Here is a 24867-nt window from a genome sequence, read left to right on the forward strand (position 1 = left end):
AAGAATACAGCTTTCCTCCAGTTCCTAAATGCTTCCTCCCCCCAACTATCATGGTCAGAATTCTACCTTGCAAGTCTGGATAGAGCAGAGGATGTACACTGGTTCAGATAGGAGCTGGAGGCACAGGGAATCCAGGGTGGATGATACTTTCAGGACCAGGGGTGTGGGTAGCAATACTGGGAGGGTAGAGGGTGAGTGGGTTGGAAAGAGGGAACTGATTACGAGGATCTACATGTGATCTCCTCCCTTGGGAATGAACAACAGAAAAGTGGGTGAAGGGATACATCAGACAGGGCAAGATATGACAAAATAATAATTTATAAATTATTGAGGGCTCACGAGGGAGAAGGGAGCAGGGAGTGAGAGGAAAAAAAAGAGGACCTGATGCAAAGAGCTTAAGTGGAGAGCAATGCTTTGAAAATGATGAGGACAAAGAATGTACAGATGTGCTTTACACAATTAATGTATGTATGGATTGTGATAAGAGTTGTATGAGCCCCTAATAAAACGTTTAAAAATTGAATTCAGCATCAAGATAGAAAGAAGGTTTATTAAAAACTTGCAATATGCAGATGACAATGCCTTACTTGTTTAAAATGAGAAAGAATTGATGTGCTTGCTGATGAATATCAAGTTCTGTTCTGGATTACAACGCCTCTACTGAAACACTCCCTCAATGCATGAATACTTTCTTTTATTAAATTGGAACTCTATGATGCCCACTCTCCCGACACAACTGCTGACGCCACAGTGGGTGAACAAGTAAATGTGGTGAAGAAAGCTGATGGTGCCCGGCTATCAAAAGAGATAGTGACTGGGGTCTTAAAGGCTTGAAGATAAACAAGCAGCCATCTAACTCAAAAGCAACAAAGCCCACATGGAAGAACACACCAGCCTGTGTGATCGAGTGGTCCCGAAGGAATCAGTTATCAGACATCAAAGAACAAAAAATCATATCATTGGCTGCACACCTCCATGATACGATCGCTGAAGACAAATGGGTGCATAAGCAAATGTGGCAAAGAAAGCTGATGGTGCCGGCTATCAAAAGAGATAGTGTCTGGGGTCTTAAAGGCTTGAAGGTGAACAAGCGGCCATCTAGCTCAGAAGCAAAAAAGCCCACATGGAAGAAACACACCAGCCAGTATGATCACGAGGTGCCAAAGGGACCAGGTATAAGGCATCATGCAAAAAAAATAGATATATGTGTATGTGTATATATGTGTGTGTATGTATGTGTATGTGTGTGTGTGTGTACATATATATATATATATATATATATATATATATATATATATATATATATATAATATTGAATGAAGGGGGAAGTGCAGAGTGGAGACCTAAGGCCCAAGTGTCGGCCACTGGAGATCCCCTCATAGAGGGGTTTAAGAGAGGAGATGGGTCAGTCAGGGTGCTCTCATGTGCTTTGGAAATGTGATCAAGAAAATAACATCATACTTGGTTAAGCCAGCACAAAAGAGGGAGACCCTTGATGAGATGGACTGATAACACAGTGGCTGCAACAGCGGCTCAAACAGAACAATTGTGAGGACCTTGCATTAAGGTCAGAGCCCAGTGGGCGCCCCTAACACCATCACCAACAAGAACATAGGTGTTGCTCTTTCCACACTCACATGAGCATAAACACACCACAATAATGACCTTTTATGAACATTGTAAGAAAGTTTTAGCTGCCATTCTATTCTTGATAGAAACCAACACATTCTGGATGTCTACAAGAATGAGCTATCTTCTTCAATTGGTGGGATCAGGTCCCAAAACTGTAATACTGGAAATTGGGTGAAAAAACTGCCCAAAATCAAAGTTCTCAAAGCCAGATATAAGCTTGGTGGGCATGTGCCTCCTTTCTGTATGCGCTGCCACCTCTGCTTAAACACTTCCAAGGACACCCCTTTATAATAACATTACCTGTGTCTGGAAAGAAGCAAATTCTCCTAACGTATCTTGAAGACTACATGGGATTCCAAGAAAATTACTTCTAATAATCCTCATTAATCAGATAGGGATACATTAGGATGCTACACCCCATCTATCAGTTTGTGTCACTGAGTGTGTGTGTGTTGCTATGTTGCTGTCAGCCACCCCACTAGTATGTTTAATATCCGAAGGTTCAGCCATGGTAGAAAGGTTTCACTGGAGTTTCCAGACTAAGACAAACTGAAGACAATCCTTGTGAGCTATTTTTTTTTAAGCCAATAAAACCTATGAGTCAAGGAGTAGTGTCCCTGTCCTTGATTTGCTTACTTTGGACATGTTACCAGGAAGAACTGGTCACTTGAGAAACTATTATGTTTGGTAAACTAGAGGGCCAACAAAGATGAGGGAATTCCTAAGCACTGGACTCAATCTATCAATGATCAAGAAAATGGTGTGAAACCAGAAAATATTCCATTCAGTTAGGCATCTGGTTACAAGGACTCAGAGCCAACTCAATGGCAACTAACAAGAAGAGTAAGATAGTAGTTAAGAGCCGTGATTTAGAAAGAACCAGGAGGGCCACATGTCCGAGAGGACCTTGTGTGTGATCCATTTCCATCATCGGCCACCTGAAATGACTCCGCTTGGAATAACAATTATAGGTGGAAGCATATTCAAAGGGGCTCCGCTGAAACATAAATCATTGGTTATGTTGGTTTAGAAGAAAGACTGTCTCTTTTATGTATATGATATACCATATATACTCGTATATAAGCTGAGTTTTCAGCACATTTTTAATGCAATTTTGTGGTAAAATCGGGTGCCTTGGCTGATATTCAGGTTGGCTTATACTCGAGTATATATGGTAATAATTAGATATTGCGAGTGTGGGCTAGAAGACTAGTAAAAATATCACATGAGGCAAACTATCAAAGAGTAAAGTGGTCTCCCCAGGGAGCCCGGAAAGTGAAGGTAGGCCAGCACAGGGAACCGTCTATGCAAAGTCGAGAGGAAGGGGAAATCCAGCGTGTTCAGGGGCCACAGTAATTGGTAATGTTTCAGACTACCTCAAGAGAAAGGTCAAACCTGGGGTGCAGCTGCAGCTAAGGCCAAATGTGCCCTCTTCTCATTATGACCTTGGGAAAGTCACTTGCCCTCTGTGAAATGAGGAAGTAGGGCTGCAAGATCATTTCTACAGGCCTTCTTATTACATAAATCAATGATTCTAAAAACTCCTTGCATTTCTGCAGCTCTTCACAGTTCATAAAACACATTACCTCATTTCATTCTGCAGCCTGAAGACGAAACTTGGCAGAATTCTGAACTGACCTTACACTCCCCTGGTGGTTTTTCAACTGGAATGCAAATCACAGGGCATCCTCAGGTTCTTCCCTATGATCCGTTCTTTCAAGTATCCTCTCCCATCACTTGCTCACAAGAACTTAAGAGTGCACACCCATACAATTTCTCAGACAAAACAATTCTTCAGAAAATTTCCACATTTAAATTTCAAAAATAGACCTGGTACCCTAGCCCCAACCTCAATTAACATGCCGAAGAAGAAAAGTCATTCCCAGTGCCTAGAAAAGTCAAATGACATCCCGAGAAGAGCCTGGTGGTATAGAAATTCAATATCGATATATCAAAGTCACAATTTGTAATGGGGGTGAGAAGGAGAATGGGGGGGGGATAACTTAGCTTCGCCACTCTATAATTTAAAGTTGTATAATTGATCCAAGAGGACCTTGAGAGCTGAGGCTGTGTATTTGTGGGAGATAATGGAAAGCTGCTTCTCGTCTATATTCCAATACTGCCAAGCGAGGTGGCCTTGAATAAGTTAATTAACTTATCTAGGAATCTGTTTTCACATCTAAAAAATAAGAGTTGGATTAAATGATCAATAAGATGCCTTTCAGTTTATTATTTCATAATTCACTCAATGCACATTGATTGAACATCTATTCTGTGTGCAGTATTGAGCTAGGCACTGGGATAGAATTCTTACCTTAGAATTTACATATGTATATCTGAAAGGGTTTCAAAAAGTTTACCGGAAACTCCAAAACTTTCTGTCTCATTTCTCTAGTAACTTTTTAAAGCCCCCTTGTGTGTGTGTGTGTGTGTGTGTGTGTGTGTGTGTGTGTGTGTGTGTGAATGCGCACACACAGATATTAGAGAAAGCACAGTTCATCCCTCTGGAGCTCACATTCAAGTTCGGAAGATGAATGTGCCCACAAATGAATGCAATAATGCTATGATGATCACCTAGACAGGGCATGACAAGGGAAGAAACCCTTTCTTGTGGAAGAGTCATGGAATCTTCAGAGGTGATGCTCAAGCTGGATCTGAAAATAGTTAGAGCAGAGAAGAGCATTTCATTCACAGGGAACTGAGCAAATGCAGACCAGTTTAGAGAAGCAGAGTTCGCTTGTAATGCTTGCTATAGGGAGTGACGCTGAGTGAGCCCAGCAGCTCAAGACGGATTCAGACCACGTTAGACTCAAGAGAGAGCTTGATCAGGCAGGCCTGTATTCAATGAAAGACGGCCTGGGACCTTTGCAATAGGGAATACAGGCTAGAGGGAGACAAGACTGGAGATAGGAGCTCACCGAAAAGTGAGGAGCATTACTCCAGATGAGAGAGAGTTGGAACGAAGGCAGTATCCATGGACATGGACAGGAATGATTGAAAAGCTTTTGGGGAATGGTATGTGCATGTACTTATGTAACATTTTATATAGAATTATATAGCATTTACTATGCACAAGGCACCAGTCTAAGAACTTAGATATACTACTTTAATCATCATACCACACCTATGAGTTTGGGATCATTTGTGTCCCCATTTTATAGACAAGAATAAGGAGACACAGAGAGGGTAAGGTACAAACTCAAGGTCCCTAAGCCTACTGGATGGATGACTGGGCCATGTACTTCTTGGCAGGAAAAGGGCAGATCAAGGGGAAAGAATTGAACTTGAGTGGGAGCATGCTGACCAAGGAACTTACACAGGATTGTGGAGAAGCCCAGCAAGGAGCTAAGCAACTGTGTGCAGAACAAAAATTGTCTTAGATGACTGTCTAAATTTAGAAACCATCTGAATTCAAATGTCAGTAATGACCAAGGTATTGGCTATGATTGCCTAGCACTGTCTTTGGTGAGGCTCATAAGAAAGGACAGGTTTCTCATGCTCTACATCAGGTTCTAATCGCAAGTCTAAGTTTGTTTCTCATTTTCTGTGGAATGTTCGTTATTCTGCAACTTGTGAGTTAAATTTTGTCAAAGCATGTGTCCATACTGACCCAAAGCCCCTGACAGAAGTATTTCAATCCACATAAAAAATAAGAAGCAACTATATTGCTTCAGGAACTCAAACTTTCATAGAGAGCCTATAATGAGAAATTAGGGAGATGAAAATCCTCACAAGCCTTACTTTTACACAGTCCCACTTACCATGCCTACTCGCTAAGATTTTATCATCTAAATGTAATTGTCATCACAATGCATTGAACCTATAATTTGGTTTTGCCCAGTTTTGAATTTGCATGGCTTTCATAAAAATATTAGTGATATTGAATAACTGAGGAAAGAACATGATTATATGCATTTATAAGTTAGGATGCTTTGTTTTCTTTTGTTTTTATTTGTTTTAGAGTTCAGAAACTTCTGGCAGGATTTTACAGATAGAAAATACATTTCCTGGCTTCAGGCATCAGTTTCACATGCATTTACCTTTCTCTTTGGTCATATTACAATGTATTACATTTTTACCACGTGTCAGGAAATGAGCTGAGTGACTTCTGTCTATTGTCTCATTAAGCCTTACAACTCTAGTTCAAGGTATTATCCTAGTTTTGAGGTGATGAAACTGAAATTCTGAGGGGACATTGCACCTGTCTCAGGCCATGTAATGATATGTGTAAATAGCAAAACTGAGGCCTCCACTGGTGTACCAAGTCCACTTTTAAGACCATAATCAAGACCTCTCAAGCTCAAAAGTCCAGTCATTTCCTCTTTGCCGAGACTGTTCTTCCTGTTCGCTGGAAGGACTTCCAAGGACATGGGGCTTCAGAAAGTTTATGTAAAGATGGAATTATAAGATAATGGAATTTTCTATAAGTGTTTTTAAGCCCCTCAGATTCCGCATATGCTCAATTTTAACCACAATTACCAAAAAACATGTCTAGTCCCACTTCTGCCACCAGTTTCCTCCAGAAGCGTCTCTCCTTGACTGCCTTCCTCGCTGACTGCCCACCCACATTTCATTTGTGGCTGTGGGCTTCACATAGGGTAAATCCTGTCTGTCCCACAACACTGCCCTCTACTGGACCCTTGTGATTGGGATCATCATTTCACTTGTTTAACAAATAACAAATGTTGGAATTGCTTGAGCTAAATATAAAGTGTGTTTGTTGGGAAACTCTGCGAGACCCCATAATTAATAGAACTCATGAATCCTGAGAAAAAATTAAAAATAAGAACAATGGTGACATATGAATACTAAAGATAAGGTCTGTTTGTTCTGATAGGTTGGAAGATGTAGGCTAAGGGGAAAAGGAAAACAGTTTGACTATCTCTGAGACAAAGAAGCCGACAACTTAAACTCAATCCTGGGAAGATTAACCAGGGAAGAACTAACGAAGTGGACTCAGCATGGGAAGGGCTTATTTCAAAAGAAAAAAATGGTGGAGGATGCCCAGTTAGTCTTACCTAATTTACTTAGTATAAATTACGTCACCTTTTCTGGGCAACGCAGCTCCACGGCAAAAAGAAAAGAATGTTCATGGAACCAGATGTAGGTAAAGAATTTCACTTCTGAAATGTTGAAACTCTCAGAAAGTTTCCACCAGATTCTAACATCATTGAGTATATAAAGATTACAGCATTCTCTATTAGACACCATGAGCATCTCAAATAAGTTAAAGATTCAGTAAAAGAGAAATAACAAGTTTGTCTATCTATACCTACATACATACAGGAGAGGGCTTCGAAATTTCTTACAAAAGTGGAATTAAAGGTAATGGATTTTTCCCACAAACTTTTTGAAGTGCCCTTGTAAGTGTGTGTATTGTTGTTGTTGCTGTTGTTAATAATTGAGCTTCAATTAAAACTCATAGTGACATCACATGACAAAAGAGTGTCTGGGGCCCCACGTGTTTCATCAGCTGCAGAAGCAGATCAAGAGGTCCTTTCTTCCACAGAACATTACTAGGTTTGGACCTCTGAACTTTTTAGCAGTCAAGTGCTATCAATATGCTGCCATGACAGATATATTTGCACGTGAGTGTTTATATCAATTAAGGATCCCTGGGGTGTGGTAGTTAACCACTGTATCACCAGGGCTCACTATATATACTTACTTAACTATTTACAAATGTACAGTTGTATACATATTTATGTAGCTATGCTATAGTATGTCAGGAATTACGTTGTTTAATAACTCCTTTTAATTACCATATAAGTTTGACACTATTATTACTATAACTGTACAGATAAGGCTTATCATGATTAAATAAAATTCCCAACACCACACATCAGTGAAATGGCAGTCAAGACCCAAATACAAATTTTCTAACTCCTCAGACTTATAATGATGACATCAAATGCTCAGCCATCCCTGTTTTGTCTACAACATAAATGATTCTAAGTCATATAATATTAACTTACAATTCTCGAATATAGCACATCACTCTCAAATGCTGCTAACCTCATTTCTTAACATCTTGTGACTGATTCTTTTGACTTGACTTGTGGCCTGCTGTATTTTCGGCTCATCCTGCAAGACATCAGGAACTTGTGCCTAACCTGACTTTGTATTCATGTGTCTCTGCAGTCCGAAGGAAGCTGCCTTTGATCTGCTAATCTTGAGTTCATCTGCCCCTGCAACTATAAGAGTTAGGGAAGTCTCTAGGCTTATATCTGATTCACAGACTTGGAATTTGCCTGTCCCAACAACTGTTTGAACTATTTCCTTGATATAAGTGTACACACACACACACACACACACACACACACACACACACAGAAGCTTCACAGGTTTTACTTCTTTTGAGAACCCAGCATAAGATATCTCCTAAAGTGATTATTAATCAATGTGAACAGTAAAATATATGGGTTCAACATAGAGGCAACTGTGGTACTATATAGTGTAATTATTTATAGTCCAAAGATCTTGGCCTGGAAGTCAATTTGGACATTTACTTGACTTCAGTAATTTTTTCATAGGCTAAAATTTGATAATGAGAAGTAGAAAAGAGAAGGAAAGAACACGTTATAATGAGTAAGGATAAGTTTGGGAAACCTGGTACCATGGCAACACAATTTGAGCCATAAATACTCACTTCTAGAAAATGGCTCTGTAAAAATCATCGTGGATTAGTGTTATAATTTTATAAAAGTATAGTTGATTTATATCTCTTTATACACAGGAGAGAAAGGTGAAGGGGCAAAAGAAGAGGAGTGTGGAAAGAAGAAAAATAAATTAATACAGAGACATTATACACAGAAATAATTAAAAATAAAATTGATAGCCCTTACTAGAAAGGGAAGAACACATGCAAAATAACTTGAAATGAAGGAACTGAAGAAAATATTCAAGCCTCAAGTTGAAATATTGAAAGATTCTATGGCAAATATTGAATAATTCAGAAAGCGTCTCAAGAAAAGGTGGAAGAATGCATACAGTCACTGTACCAAAAAGAGCTGGTTAACATTCCACTACTTCAGAAGGTATCGTATAAGCAAGAACAAACGGCACTGAAGGAAAAACACCAAGCTTCCCTAAAAGCATTAGCCAAAAACAAGGGCCAGGAATTGACGGAACACCAATTAAAATGTTTCAACCAGCTGAGGAAGCCCATTTGTGGCCATTCCTGAAAAGGTGAGCCCAAGAAATGCTCAAATTATAGAACAATATCACTTATATCACACAAAATTAAAATGTGCCTGAACATTATGGAACAACAATTGCAGCAGTACATTGAAAGGGAGCTGCTAGAGGTTTGGGTTGAATTCAGAAGAGGATGTGGAGCAAGAGATATTGTTACTTATGTCCGATGGATCTTGATTGAAAGCAAACAATACAAAAAATGGTTACTTGTGTTTTATCGACTATGCCAAGGTAATTAACTATGTGGATCATAATAAACTTTGTATATCCTTGAGAAGAAGAAGAATTCTAGAACTCCTCAGGATGCTCCTGGGGAACTTTTACACAGATCAAGAGGCAGTTCTGTGAGCTGAACAGGGAAATACTACATGGTTTAACATCAGGAGCAGTGTGTGCCAGGATTTTATCCACTCACCATACTTATTCAATCTGTGTGCTACGCAAATCATCAGAGAAGCTGGGTTATATGAAAAAGAAAGTGGCATCAGGATTGGAGGAAGACTGACTAACAACTTTCAATACGCAGATGATACAACTTTGCTTGCTGAAAGTGAGGAGGACTTGAAGCACTTGCTGATGAAGATCAAGGATTGTAGCCTTCAGTGTGGATTCAACTCACTGTAAAGAAAACGCAAATCTTCTCAACGGGAACAGTAGGTAATATACAGAAAAGTTTGAAATTGTCAAGGCTCTTGTCTTGCATGGACCCACAGTCAATGCTTATAGCACAGTCAAGAGACCAACAGACGAGTTAGCCTTAGGCAAATCTGCACAAGACTTTGACAAGGACATTACTTTAAGGTCTAAGTAATATTGTGTCTGACCCAACCCATGACATATTCAATCACCCCAGGTGCATGAGAAAGTCAGACATTGAATAAGTAAGACTGAAAAAGAATGGATACATGCCAGGCATTGGGCTAAGAATATCGAAAGTATCATGGACTGCCAAAAAGAACAAACAGATCTATCTTGTAAGAAGTACAGCCATAGCGCATCTTAGAGACAAGGAGGGTGAGACTGTGTTTCATGTATATGGGACATGTTGTCTCAAGAGACCAGTCCCCAGTGTAGGACCTCATGCTCAGTAAAGTAGAGGGACAGCAAAAAAGCAGAAGGCCTTCCCGGAGATGGACTGAAACCGTGCCTTCAACAATGGGCTCAAACATAAAACCATCTGTGAGGATGGCACAGAACCAGGAATTGTTTTCTTCTGTTACATGCAGATTTACTCTGAGTCAGAACCAACCCGCCAGCACTAACATAGCCCATCTTGGAGTTGGGTTGCATGGCGTTAGATCTCATCTTGGAGGCTCCTGTTAACCTACGGAGAACCCTGGCCCTGCCCGCATGACACAAAATCTTTTCTTTTTTTCTTTTACTCTCTACATTCAATGACAACTATATCCATGACCTGGTTTGTATCAAAACTTTTATAGAATACTTTATAGGGTAATAGTACTATTACAGTAGTTCTATCTTTATAGAAAGCTAGAAATGCTTGATAGTGTAATGCTATCCCAGTTTAGAGTAATATTACTTCAGGGAGCCCTGAGAGCATGGTGGGCTGTACACTGGACTGATAACGACCAGGTGAGTGGTGGGAACCTAGTAGCAGTTCTGAGTAAGAAAGATGTGACAGTCATCTCCTATAAAGATGTAAAGCCTTGGTTACCTAAAGGAGCCATTCTACCCTGCCCCATGAGGTCACTATGAATTGGAAGTGATTTGATGGCAGTGAGTTTGGGTTTTCATATCATTTTGTTTATTACTCCAATCACCAACATTATTTGACTACCGTCGTTGCTGGCAGTTATTGGTGGCAGGCTCTGTACAAGAATGGTGATGTTGTTTCAGGTAATCTTCAAAAAAATCTTATATGTGACCTATTATTACGTCCATTTTACCTATAAGGAAAATCAGCTGTGGATAAGAGTAAGAACCCTAAATCCATTTTCAGGGTCCCAAGTAATCTTAGCCTCCAGATAATCCCCTCTGACTCTTGACCAGGGATAGGAACAGTCTTGCTATCAGTCAGAGTACATTGTAAGGTGAATTAATGCAATGTCATTAGGTTGAAAATAACACTTGATCATTGTACTCCCTTTTGACGCATTTTAAATTTGTTCTGGCTTTTATTGTTTTTGGCTTTCTTTTTTATTGAGATTTTCCTCCGGTCTGTTTTGTTATTATTGCTGGTTTTATGATTTTTATGTTTTTCCTTATATGGAATCTAGGCTAGATAAACTTGTAGAGACAGTAACTGAAATAATAGTTTCCAAGGGAGGTTGAGGGCAAATTGGGAGCTAGTGATAATGTGCACAAGGATGAAGAAAATGTTTGATTTGATTGTGGTGATGCCAGCACAACTCTTTTCAATATGTTTAAACCATTGTGTGATATGTACATTATGTTAAATATGTAAAAATGTCAATAAAATGTTCAAATTTTTTTTTTAAAGTAAGGGGTAAGGAAAACTGAGTGGAAGCTACATACAAGCTTGCTATATTATTTCTGAAAACTAAATGTGAATTTATCTCAAAATAAAAATTTAATTGAAAAATAAGTCATTGACAAGGCAGGGATGCATGCATACAGGACTCCAACACCTATACTTTTTCAGTCCCAATGATGCTAAATTGGCTCCATTTTGCAGTGCTGGCCTCTATTTCTCTACCTACCTCACAAAGGTACCCTGGGTGACTTTGTCTGAACTTTACTAAAGCCCTGCTCATTATCCTCCACACTGTGACTCTGCTGAAACCATTCATGAAGGCCATTTGCCAGGTCTACTAGAAGCAACTGAGGGGCAGCCAGCCAGATTTGCTGCCAAGAAAGAGCAGAGTAAGGGAGGTAAGAGTCAATGGGCGCTTTGCCTGACTAAGGACTCTGGGATTGGACCTTCAATAGATATGCAAATTGAATTCTGTGTAATTTGTGCTTTTCAATAACCTCAGCATGTGTTGGATGTGTACAAAAAGAACTGTAAAATAAAATTGCAGACAAAGGGGGGAGTCAGAACATAGAAAGGGGAAGAATTGGTTTATTCCAGAAGCCAAACAATGGGTCATAATAAATTCACCAGCCATTTGCTCTTTGGTTGCATGAAACAAAGAGATTAAAATAAAATGAGAAGAAAGAATCCCAGTTAACTGTTAGGTGGCTGGCTTGCTTCCATTTGGCCAACCAGGCAGATTGGGGGATAGTCAGGGAGCTGCCTGGGCATCTGCCGTCTACATAGGCTAGTCCCCACTGGTTTGCAAAACAAGCTCATGCCTTCTGTATATTCGTTTGCCGTTGTAATTTTTTTCCTTAGAAGAAAAAGTATAATAAAAATATCTAATTGGGTTTTAATTGACCATCAGTTAATCCACAGTTACATGAGTCCAAAATAGAGCGGGGTAAAGGTGGCAGGGACAAATATAAAATAAAACTAGAAAAAGATGCAGAAAGAGACTGAAAAGAGGGATCAGCATGAAGAGAAACTGACATAAAATATGAAATTAATCACCAGAACTATGACTTCCAGCACTGCCTTTGCCACCAACGGCGCCACCGTCATTTTTGCATGTGAACTATGGCCTCAGAACGCCCCCCGCTGGGCCTGTCTGCCAAGAAAGCCCTGGCAGCTTTCCACCCACCTCCCAGGAGCCTCTTCCAGGCCTCAGAAACCATCTTCTGACCGAAGCATGACTCAATTGTGACACTCCCAACATTATTTGGGGGGTTATTTTTTAATATTTTCTTTCTCCCAATAGACTCTGACATACTTGACAGTGGCTTTGAGAGCTCAACCACGTATATTAAATTCCATGTATTTGGGCAGACTCCTTTTAGGTACTCATCCACCTTTACAAAATGAATGAATACACGTTGAACGAGTGCATGGATGCCAGGCATTCTAGTCAGCATGATAATCCAATTAGTTGGGTGTTATTAATCTGATTTTAGAAATAAGCATAGTAATACTTAGGAAAAACAAATTTTGTTTTTTTAACTTTTTTAAACATATTATCTTCACAGCAATTTTCGGTGAAATTGACAGTCAGGAAAGTGATACAACCAATAAATGTCAAAGGAAATCTTTCTCTGTGACTCAACTGCTGTTTGGAGACTTGATTACTGAAATATTCTATATACTACATCATAATTAATGATTCTGTAATTACTTGCTTACAACCTTTTCTACCTTGAGGCTCTAACCATTTTGAGATTAGAAAACATACAACCAAATATTTGTCACATGATTTTAATATGAACCTGGGTTCAACAAGAACCCAATAGATAACTGAAGTACCAACAAATGAGTTTCTCCTGGTTTCAGAACTATTGCTTCTTCCATGGCACGCATCCCGTGACATGGAAACATGAGCCATCAATTAGGCATGCCTTATGTCCATCCAAGGAAAACCAAAATCTTTCTGACATTATGCTTTGCAAAATAGTGCTTCTTCAAGAGAAATGTACTCCTGTCCTGAGAAACAGAAACATATCCTCAGAGGGGAACAAAGGTGGGGAAAGGCTGAGGAGCTAATGATTAAGGAAAGATGACTTGGACAGAAGGAAGAATGAAGGGGAAGAAGCTTAAGCAGAGTTCAAATGGGGCTCTTTGGGGTATTGTTATAGTAGGAGTCAAGGCATTGCCTTTGTTTGAAATTTGAGTAGTACAGTCTGGGGAGAACATAAGCCAGAAATGGATGACATCATATTAGCATAGGCTAAGGCGTTTAAGAGAGACTTTTAAATCCTATTTGGATCTGACAGCAGGTGGACTGGGGATTGGGATTTGCAAACAGGCAAGGCTAGCTCTGATCGTCCTAATGCAAAGCGAAGGTCAGAAGAGATTTGATAAATAAATAGAAGTGCTCAGAGATTATGGCATCTGCATTAAAAGAGGAAGTAGTAAGGCAGTTTTACTTGGGTGAGACTAGAATCTCCTTCTTAAAGACATAAGCCCCAAGGACCCTACTTGCCATAATTTTCAGAGTAATATGATTTTTGACAAATTCATTAAGCAATATGACATGAGAGACTGTAAATTGCTCCACTGTTAATTTATGTCCACTATATTGTTAGGCATACTGCCAAAGCTTGGTTCTATCTGAGAGCTAAGCTATAAATTGCTGTTGTGTAACCAGAGTCAGGAATGTTTTGTGAAAATCAGATGATGATCAAATCCTACAATATTTAAGTCAGCAAAGAAGAATTTAATCCCTTATTCATGCATCACGTTCTACCGATTGCATCAGTAAGTTCTCAGCGAGTCAGAGAGTGTATCAGTTAGTCAGAGTTATACATAGGTTGCTTTCTATAATGTGCTAAGTCTTACAAATGAAGGTAAGAAATAATTACTCATGGAACACAGAAAGAGGTACAATCAATTCTATAGAAATAGAAATTAAAGGAGGGAATTGGGGAAGGATCCAGAAAGATGTTTTTCATTGAGTCTTAAAGTAAAAAGAGGTATTCTTAGAATGAAGAATGGAATTTCATTTTAGAGAAAATCTCAGTTGTGAAGAAAAACCAAAGGTAGATTATGCAAAAAGAAAATGTGATCCAACTGTGGGGAGCTTGAACTCCATGCTAAACATTTAGGAGTTATTCAATCGTCCTTTCTCCCCATTACCCCTGCCATTGTCTGCTCCCAATTATCATTACCACACTAGGAAGATGAACAATCCAGGAACGATTGTCTGGATAAATCACTAAGTATTAAGAAGTACACTGTTCTGATAATACAGGCAAGAAACAATCATAAAAATAATGGTATATATGAGGGAGTACACCCCGCCCCCCCAAAAAAACCAGACAGAATAAGCTCTGCTGGGTGGAGCTTTTGTAGTACGCCCTTTTCCTGCTAGGTGAGAATCAACAAGTCACTCTGTAGTGCACTCAGTGGTGTCACCTGGGATGTTCTCTCTGGTCACAGTGGATTTTTTATAAAGCAGTTTCACTTGAACCTTATTTTTTGTGCTGGCCTATCTAAGAGAACAGCATGCGACTATGAAATTTTGTTTCCTATATGGGAAATATGCTGGGGAAACTGTTGTGATGTTGAACCAAGCTTATAAGGACAGCGCTTTGGGAAAACTTAAGTGTAAGGAGGTTTTCTTGTTTCAAAAAAGGTTAAATGTTAACTGATGGCATCTGTATGTCCATCAACTTCCCGGACTAAAATGTCAACTCCTAGTGCATTTGAAGTTTGTTGCACCAGATCAGACTGTGAATCAAGCTTTCTATTTAGAGGTTCTGAAAAGATTGCTTAACCATGTGCAACAAGAAAGGCCTGGTTTGTGGTATACGGGGGACTGATTACCCTACCATGACAATGCACCTGCTCGTGCAGCCATCTCAATGCACCAGTTTGGGACAAAAATCAGCATCCCTCTCTTTCCCATGCACTTGACTCACCTGACCTCACTCTGTGCAATTTATTTTTGTTTCCATAAATGAAGAGAGACATGAAAGGACAGTGATTTAGAAGGATGTAGAAGAGGTGAAGAAAAAACAAGGGAGGTGCTGTCAGCTATCCAAACAGATGAGCTTGAAAAATATTTCCAAGAACTGAATCACATATTTCACAAATGTATTACATGTAATGGAAAGTATGTTGAAGGTGATAAGGTTGTTTTGTTTAAAGAATTAAATACATAACTTTGACAAAAATCCATTTTGTGGGGATATCAAGTTATCTGTCTATACACCATTAATCAGACTCACTCCCAGAGAATTATACTACTCAGATTGGAGCACTAGATAGTACACAACATCTCAGGGCTAAGTTTAATTTCGAGGAAGGAATTGTTTGCAAGTCGATTTTCTCATAATATCAGAAACAAGTCCAGGTCTACTCTTGTCCCTCTAAGAATCTAGGAGAAGGTGTGAAGAAGAATTCAACTTTGGCTGACTCTTGGCCTTAATGACATCTTGCTAAAAAACTTTGAACCATGAGAGTCAAGTGAAGGAGAATGTGAGTGCTCAATCATTCGATGGATGGATAGATAATTTATATAGATTGATGATAGAGGATGATGATGATAAAGATATATGGATAGATGATAGATAGATAGATAGATAGATAGATAGATAGATAGATAGATAGATAGATAGATAGATTCAGAGTTCCAAATAAGCCACTAGCAAGTAACCCTAGGGAAACCACAGCAGAAGGAATGTGGGATGATGGAGGGCAGAGACAAATGCTAGTGCAAGTTGTTGACTGCCTGCTATAGTCTAGAACTATTTAGAACTTCCATAACCATCTCATTGGCCTGAACACTGCTGAGAGAGCCACCTTGCTCACACCAAAATTAGTCCCTTTGGGTCCTTTGCTCTGAATCAAGGTCATCTGAACCATTTCTGTTTTCCGTTGTGCTGAGAACAACGCATGGGAAGTAAATCATCTCTTCTGCTATCTAAAAGAAGCACTGGTGGCACTCTGGTTAGGTGTCACCAAAAGGACAACAGTTGAAACCCAGCAGCCTCTCTGCAGGAGAACAATGAAGCAATATCTCTCTCTCTCTCTTTCTTTCTTTCTTTCTTTCTTTCTTTCTTTCTTTCTTTCTTTCTTTCTTTCTTTCTTTCCTTCTTTCTTTCAAACCTCAGAAAGTCCATGAAACAGTTCTACACGGTCCTGGAGGATTGCTACGAGTCATAGGCAGTGGGTTTGAGTTTTGTGTTTGCTTCTTGATTTGTTTCTGCTGTGTAAACTGCAGAGATGACTATAAAATTACATCGATTTTGAACAAAATAAATCTCTATGCCACCAATACAAGGCACTATTTATTCTGCAATGCTCCTTCCACACACACCTAGACTGAATACCAGATCCAACTTCATGGAATCAATTCCTCTTTAAGGTTTTCATTGGGCATATCTAATACCTGGGAAGGAAAAAGGCCAAAATTGTGGGAGTTTCCTACAAAGCAATGGGTACAAAATGGAGGAGCCTGTCCTTTAAAAGAATAGAAAGATGAGTTTTATGCGTGTACCTTCTCATTCACCAGTTCTGGGAGTAGAGACATCTCAACTCTCCACGCAGTCACGGGAATGAAAATGCCTGTGAATGTGGCTGGTGCATAGTAGGCCCTCTGAAGATGCTAATTGCCTCTAAAGTTATTGTCAGCTAGTATTGATCTGGGGGGGGGGGAAGCAAAGTTCATGTGGAAGATATCCAATATTTCAGAAAGGGATTCAAATCCAAGTGTTAAGTTCAATGAGATCATTAACATAATCTCATGGTAATGTGGTCTTCTTTAATTTTTATTTGTTCTAGTTCTTTACCCAGCTATTTTGAGCCTATATCACCAGTTTCTAGTCTATACTGATCTATTTTTTAGAGATGGCATGCATTATTAGTCTTCTTCAACCTACACTCAGTGAGACAAGTCCCAGGGGGTAAAGGGAAATTTTGATTCATGTGAATCTAGCTACATGTGAAATGCATGGAGTCCTTGGGGATTTCTGACATGATATAGACATTCCTTCTTTGCCTGCCCTCTATAGGAGGCTTTCCAGAAAAGACACCCTGTCGTTTCGCCACCTAATAGAAATCAGATGAAGAACAGTAGAGAGAATTCTGGCCTTGGTCTCTGGAGGCCCGGGTTCAGAAGCTCAGCTCTGTCAACTGGGACACCTTGAGAAAATTAACTTTTCTGCACCTTAGTGGGATTATCTAAAATGTGGGTAATGCCATCTACTACTTCTGTGCGTCTTCCTAGACTCAAACGACTCAGCTTGTGTGAACATTCATAAAATACAAACCGTTGCAAGTGAGTGTTACAGCTCTGATGGTTGTTATTTATGGTGATGGGGTACATAGGCATGGCTTCCAGTTAAATCGTTCAGTCCTCAGGCCTGCATTATGCCTTGGCTTCTGTTTCTCTCTTTCAGGGTCACCGTAGAGAAATAATTCAAGTCCGGATGATTCAAATGAGGAGACGTCAATGAAGCCCTATTTAAAGAAGTTTGGGGAGCATTACAGGGAATGGTGAGAGACTAGCAACAGCTGGAAGTAGTTAATACCCCCTATTGTTGACAGGACAAGGAGAGAAAATGGTTTACCAGAGCACTGGTAAAAAAAAAAAAAAGCACTGCTGTTAAGTCCATTCAAATTCAAGGTAAATTTATGTGCTAACGAGTAAAACTGTTCTAGTCTTTAAGGTTTTATTGGGTGCAATATTTACAGAAGTGATATCCAGGGTTCTGTTGCTGTTTCACATGGTACCACTGCATGCATTTGAACAGTCAGACTCTGGGTTAGTCATGGAGTGCCAACTGATTGCGTTAATACTAGAACATAGTGAAGACAAAAACTCAAAGGAAGACTAAAACTCTACTCGGAGAAAAGTAGTCATTTCTCTATGTAGGGCACCCAAACAGGGCCGTGGCTCTACTCCTGACTACTAATCTCCCCTTGGCCACATATATTCAGAAAGCAGCCAGCAAGGAAGAATGCCAAGTGATGCAATCCACACAGGTCAACCTCACCGATTCAAATCCTTGTGTGCATCCATCACCACCTCTTGCCAACAAAAAGGAATAATTCGATTTGTGGGTGGGCAGAGACAATAAAAGACCTCTTTTTCTCTTGTTTTACTCTCTCTACCTATTCTTCACACTTCCATTAGAAAAATCATTCTACAGAAATCTTTTCGCCAGTCATTGGCTTTATTGAAAACTCCCCAGTGGCTCTTCAGGAGCCCTGGTGATGTAGTGGATTATCTGTGAAGATGCGAAACACAAGGTCAGCAGTTCAAAACCATCAGCCGCTCCATGTGAGAAAGCTAAAGCTTTCTATTCTCATAAAGACGTATTGTCCTGAAACCCAAAAGGGGAGGCTGCACTCTGTCCTGTAGAGTCACTATTAGTCATAATCAGCATGATGACTGTGAGTTTAAGTGGCTCTCCTCTGCTGTCTTTAAACCCCACCATTGTCATTGGTAATGATACTCTCTGTGACTTAAGGAGGGGCCCTGGTAGTGCCACACTTAAGTAGGTACTTGGCCCCAACCTGAGAGGTTGTTGGTTTTAAACTACCAGTGTTCCTTGGAAGAGAAGGGCTGGCAATCTGCTCCTGTAAAGGTTACAGCCCAGGATAGCTTATGGCATGATTCTGACTCTCACATCTTGGTTACTGTGAGTCAAAAGCAAAAGGACATAACCCCAGCTAAACATTCAATACTCATGCAGAAATGCTTGTTTCTCTCAATCTACCACAATCTTGCAACCCCCCAAGAACTCCCAGTTTTTTTCTCTTCTGGGGGGTGTACTTGCTTGCCAGGTCTCTATTACCCCCATTTTCACTCAACTAACTTTTGCTCCCCTCTAACTGTCAGCTTCGATGTCATTTCATGCAGTCCCTGTCCTGAGCCTGAACACCTAATTTGCATACCTTCCAAAGTGAGCCTTCATTCTCTTGAAGTGCTGGCTCGATGAAGTCAGAAATTACATTTGTTTGTGTTCACCTTTTTAAACCTTGTGCCTACTCCCTGGAATTTTTGGAAAAAGTGAAGACTCACCATTGTAAGATAGTTTCTGTCTAATCTTCAAAATTACAGTATCACTACTGCTTTGACTCTAAATTCTCTCCCACTGAAGTGAAAATGTTGGGGAATCAAGCATGGTTTCCCCATCTTAAATCAGTTATGTCCAAGGCACATCTATATGTTACTAAAGCAAAATCACTGCCATACAGTCAATGCTGACTCACAGTGACCATATAGGGCAGAGGGGAATACTGCTGGGGGGGCTTTCAAGTCTGTCACCCATTATGTAATTCATTCTTCTTCCATGAAGAGGGTTGTTGGTTTCAAACTGCCGACCTCATAACAGGTACCATAAGAAACACACTCACAAAGAACCTTAGAAACACTGTTCCAGATGATCAATAAGTGTGAAATGAAATGACACATGCTTTTGACAAAGGTTATTAATAAAGTTAATGCACGTAAATGAACAATTAGATTCCTGGGCACTCTTGAAGCACTTCATACCATTTAGCAGTTTTAAAGTGGAGTTTTGTTTCTTAAATTTTAGCTATCAGTTTCTCCTTCTAACTAATGAAGTGGGGAACACAAAAGAAAAAATCACAGAAAAAGGTAAGTTAATGGAATTCATGGTTTCTCAGATAAGCGCAGATGAAGCACATGGCTTTAAAAGGAAAAGGGGAAAAATTCACTGCCATCTAATTAATGCTGATTCAAAGCAACCCTCCGTGAGTTTCAAAGCCTGTAAATGTTTATACGAGAGGGAAAGCCCAGTCTTTCTCCCTTAGAGCTGCTGATGGTTTTGAACTGCAGATCATGTTGTTTTCAGCCCAGTGCATAACTACTACACCACCAGGGCTCTCTTGGCTGAGGCTAGTGGGTATAAAAAGGGTTTTCACATTGTCTTACTGGATCTAAGGCCAACAATGTAAATTCTAAGAGCGAAAATGACCAGACTATTCATTGGGACTACACCCTTGATGGGTAAAACAACTACACCACAGCAGAGAATGCATGGCACCAAGTAGAGGCTGACTCCTTTTTCTTTAGGGAGCCACAAACTTGTTCACTACAATCATGGCACGGAAGATCAGAAAATCTTCCCGTGTCAATATAGAGAGTTTGGAAGAGGAGGAAAGGCAGCCCGCGGTAGTATTTCCCTTCCAGGGAAGAGCAGAAACAGGAGAGAGATTCAAATAATTACCCCTCTCCCCATACACACATTCACACAATAAGGATAAAACTTTATACTCAAATAGCTTTTGCAGCTCCCTAAGTGTTTTAACATTTATCATTATTTCACTTGAACTTCACAACATCCCTTTGAGCTACAAAGAGGTTAAGTGACTTTACCAAAATCATACAGCTTGTAAATTATACATCCAGCCTCCCTAATTCTAACCTTCATCCTTCGGAAGTCACAAGGACAATTATTTTCTCCCCACTGAATGTGGGGAGTGGAAAGGTCAGACAGGGAGGAGTAGCCATCATTACAAGTGGTTAGACTACTTAGACACATCCCACATCACAGTATTTGCTCTAAGCGGTTTTTCAAATTGTAGGTGATTAAAAAAAAAAACTCCAAAGACAAATTTCTCGGACCTGTCAAAATAATACCCGGATTAAAATAATACTAATTTAAAAGTATTCTACTGGGCTTAGCTATTGAAATAAACTCTCTTGAGAATAAACAATTATGCAGATTGGGAGGGGGGGCAGTATCTATCCATAGTTTCTAAGAATGTCTTGTTCAGAAACCAACCACCACTCCATACAGTTCATGGAGAAGGTGCAGGATGTAGGTCAGGATGCAACCTGCATGGTTTATTTAGCAGCGTATTTCCACCTCACCATACTACTGCAGCCAGTCCACAAGTGGTGAATTAATAAAGAAAAGAGAGGTCTATTGTGCATCATTACACATTAGTTTATTTTACATAAATACTGGGCACCTACTATGTATAAACCCAGGGACACATTCTGGGTATGTAAATATGAATGTGGACACATTCCTTGCTATGAAAAGCTCTTGGTTTGTTAGGGCCTCCAGATGAGTAAGCATACATACACAACTCAATGCGATGACCGTCTTGATATAGAAGTCATGGTGAGCATTTTTCAGTAATAGCACATGCTGAGTAAGGTTGCCGTGATGATTGCATGAGTTAATGGACCAGGAATGCTTAGAATAATGGTAAGCACTTATGAAACCAATATACTTTGTACTATTCTAAATGCTTCTGATTCATTCATGTATTTAATACTTATCTAACCATAAGGAGTAAATGCTATTATTAAACACGTTTTATAGAGGGAGAAGGAATTCTGATGACATAGTAATTCAGTGCCCGCCTGCTAACCAAAAGCTCATTGGCTCCAACACACCAACCACTTCCTGAGGAAAGAATAGGTGGCAGGCTGCTCCAGTCAAGATGTGTAGCCTTGGAACCCTATGGGGCATTTCTGCTCTGTCCTATAGGGGGTGCTTTAAGTCAAAATTGATTAAATCACAACAGGGTTTGTTAGTTTTTGTTTTTTTCCTTCAATGGAAGAAACTATGGTATAGAGTGGATAAGTGAAGCAACGGAGGTCTTAGTGATGAAACTTAAGTCTGATCTAGGAAGTCATTCTCCAGAAAACATACAATCTAAGACTTCTTCGGGGTTAAGCACAAAACACTTTAACACAGCCTGCGTCTCAGAATGGCATGAAAATCTCGGCTAGGTTACTGGAATAGGATTGTTCCAGTATATATTCCCGCCAACATTAAAATGGGTTCATCCTCTGCGACTGCTTCATGAAAGCAGAGCTACGCATAACAGAAAAGCAGTGGATTTTCTATCAGCCTGTCATATTATTAGTCAGTAGGCCTTGAGAAGCTGACAACGAAGCAGATGTTACAAACATCATATGTAGTATAAATATCATAATGATGTGCAGTTGTCAAAAGCATCTACTTTCTTAATTAAAAAGAAGAGCTTTTCATGTCAGAAATTTCTCACAAAGCCAAGGTTTCAGCAGAAGGGAAGAGGAGAGAATAAACATGAGAAGCCCGCGGAAGGATTCGTGGAAGCAGAGGAGGAATGTTTAGTCTATGTCTAATAGTCTGCAAAGAACATGTACAATCTGGGAAGATTCTTGGGGGAAGAGCCAACATAAAGCAAGTTCTCTTTCTCTCTTTAAATTGAGCTACATTGGTTTCATATCTATGTCTACAGTTAGATTGTAAGTCATGGAATCATTATGCGAATCCCCATCTGACTGCCATAAAATCTCCATGAGGACAGAGACTACTCCAGTCTCATACGCCATCTAATACCAGCCACCTGGCACAGTTCACCACCTGTCGGTTAGTTTGGCAAGTTTTCCTGTCTGTCAAGTCACTAGAGTGACTTACTTACATGCTATTATCATGCTGGGTGCTATGTTACCAGTGTTTCAAATACGAGCAGGCTCACCATGATGGATAAGTTTAAGTTTAAGTTTAAGTGGAATTTCCAGACTAAGATGGACTAGGAAGAGATGCCTGTTGTCCTATTTTGGAAAAAGCTCATGGAAACTCTGTGGATCATGTAGAATAGTGTCTGATATAGTGATGAAACCTCCTTCATTAGAAGACACTCAAGATGCACAGTGGCCATAACATTGATTGTGGACAAGACTGGGGAATATTTCATTCTGTTGTAAATGGGTCACTATGAGTTTAACTTGAGGCTAACTTAATCCAGATAGCCACACCACCTTCCACAGTACTTAAAATATAAAAAATTCTCAATAATTATTTTAACAAGTAATAATTTAATGAATCAAGTAAGAGTAAGTAAAATTCTAAATTATTAAGAAATTAAAGTTATAAAATACATAATTTATATGATCACCTTTAGAAGAATGGCTGTAAAGCTAGATTCTCCATAATCAAGCACTATCCTCCCATATTTGTGTTACCAGCGATCACAGAAGTAGACAGTCTGCTCATCAGGCTGAAAAGACTGCTGTGTGTGTGTGTGTGTGTGTGTGTGTGTGTAGACAGTGATGACAGGAATCGCCTTTGTTTTTGCTTCTCTAGCCAGTGTGCTACTCTTCAAGTTTGATATACAAATCTAATTACATCTCTAATTATGATGATTAATAGCAGGGGGACTCACTGTCATGATTAGGAGAATAACAGTAATTCCAAATTGATATGCCTGCACTTGTAAGCCTTCCAAACATTAAAATACACCTTAGAGCTACAATCATTTAAACAGGTATATGTAAATAGAGCAATGGCAAATTTGAAAGTACAGGGGTCATAGGCTTAACACCCCTCTAGTTTCCTTGCCCAGCAGATCTAAACACTGATCTATGTTGTTATGAAAAGAAGAAGAGTAAAATAGAAGCCTTCAATTCTTTGTACCTTGAGTCAATGAGTTGAAGCTGACTCAACAGCATCTAACACGCCCCCCCCCCCAAGTGGCTAGAAGAACAGATAGCCAAGCTGTGCTTTGTTTTAGGTTCTAATAATCTAGTGCTACGAAGGTTTTTCAAGGAACAACCACTCAAAACCTCACAGCTTTACACAGATTGATAATTGTACCACATAAAAAGAAAACATTTAAATATTGATGAAAAGAGCAAGGTCAGAGACAATGACACATTTGGAACTTACAATATGGCTCACATCAAAGGGCTACTTTTCTTAAAACACAAAGTATACTCAGATCAGAGAGAGAAATTTTCACTAAACAACGTGAAAATGTTCAAACCATAGAGAGAAGGACATCGTGCTTGATAAAGTAGCGGGGCAGTGAAAAGAGGAAGGCACTTGATGAGATGAATTGGCACTGTGACTGCAACAATGGGTTCCAACATAATAACAATTGTGAGGATGGCAGAAGACTGGGCAGTATGGTATTATGGTGTACATAGTTTTTCTATGGATTGGAACAAACCCAGTGGCACCTAACAGCCATTGCATATAGAAAAAACACAATGTATATAAAAATATACAAAAACACCCTTAAAAATGAAACTATGTTCAATCTCACTCATAAGAAAAATACCATGTAAAATATACTGAGAAATAATTTCTCTTGTAAAAATTGACAATGAAAAAAAGTTAAAACAAAACAAAACAAAAAAAATTGACAATGAATCAAAGCTTGAAAACACACATTCTCCAGTATCATAGGTGGCCTTCTAAATGGTTGGAAAAGCAGTGGGAATCACACTGGAGAGAAACACTAAGTGTGTGCAACAGAGCAGCAAAGGGAGGAAAGCAATGAAGTCCCTAGGGAATACCAAAATTAGACTATGGGGCCAGGGTGTGGCACCCCATCAGACTCAACCAGAAAACACACCTAAGAGTCAACAAACAGACCTGGAACTATTTATAGGCTTTTCTTTTTCTGTCATTTTTTATTGTTGTTGTTGTTTTGGTTTGTTTGATTTCTTTTGTTACTTTATTTGGCTCTGTCTTGATTTTGTGTTTATTTTTGCCTCTGCATGTCTACCTAGATAAGATAGGCGGGTTAAACAATCCAGTGGAGAAAGCAATGAGATCGATGGTTCT

Source organism: Tenrec ecaudatus, chromosome 1 (assembly GCF_050624435.1).
Source record: "Tenrec ecaudatus isolate mTenEca1 chromosome 1, mTenEca1.hap1, whole genome shotgun sequence".
Classification (NCBI taxonomy): Eukaryota; Metazoa; Chordata; class Mammalia; order Afrosoricida; family Tenrecidae; genus Tenrec; species Tenrec ecaudatus.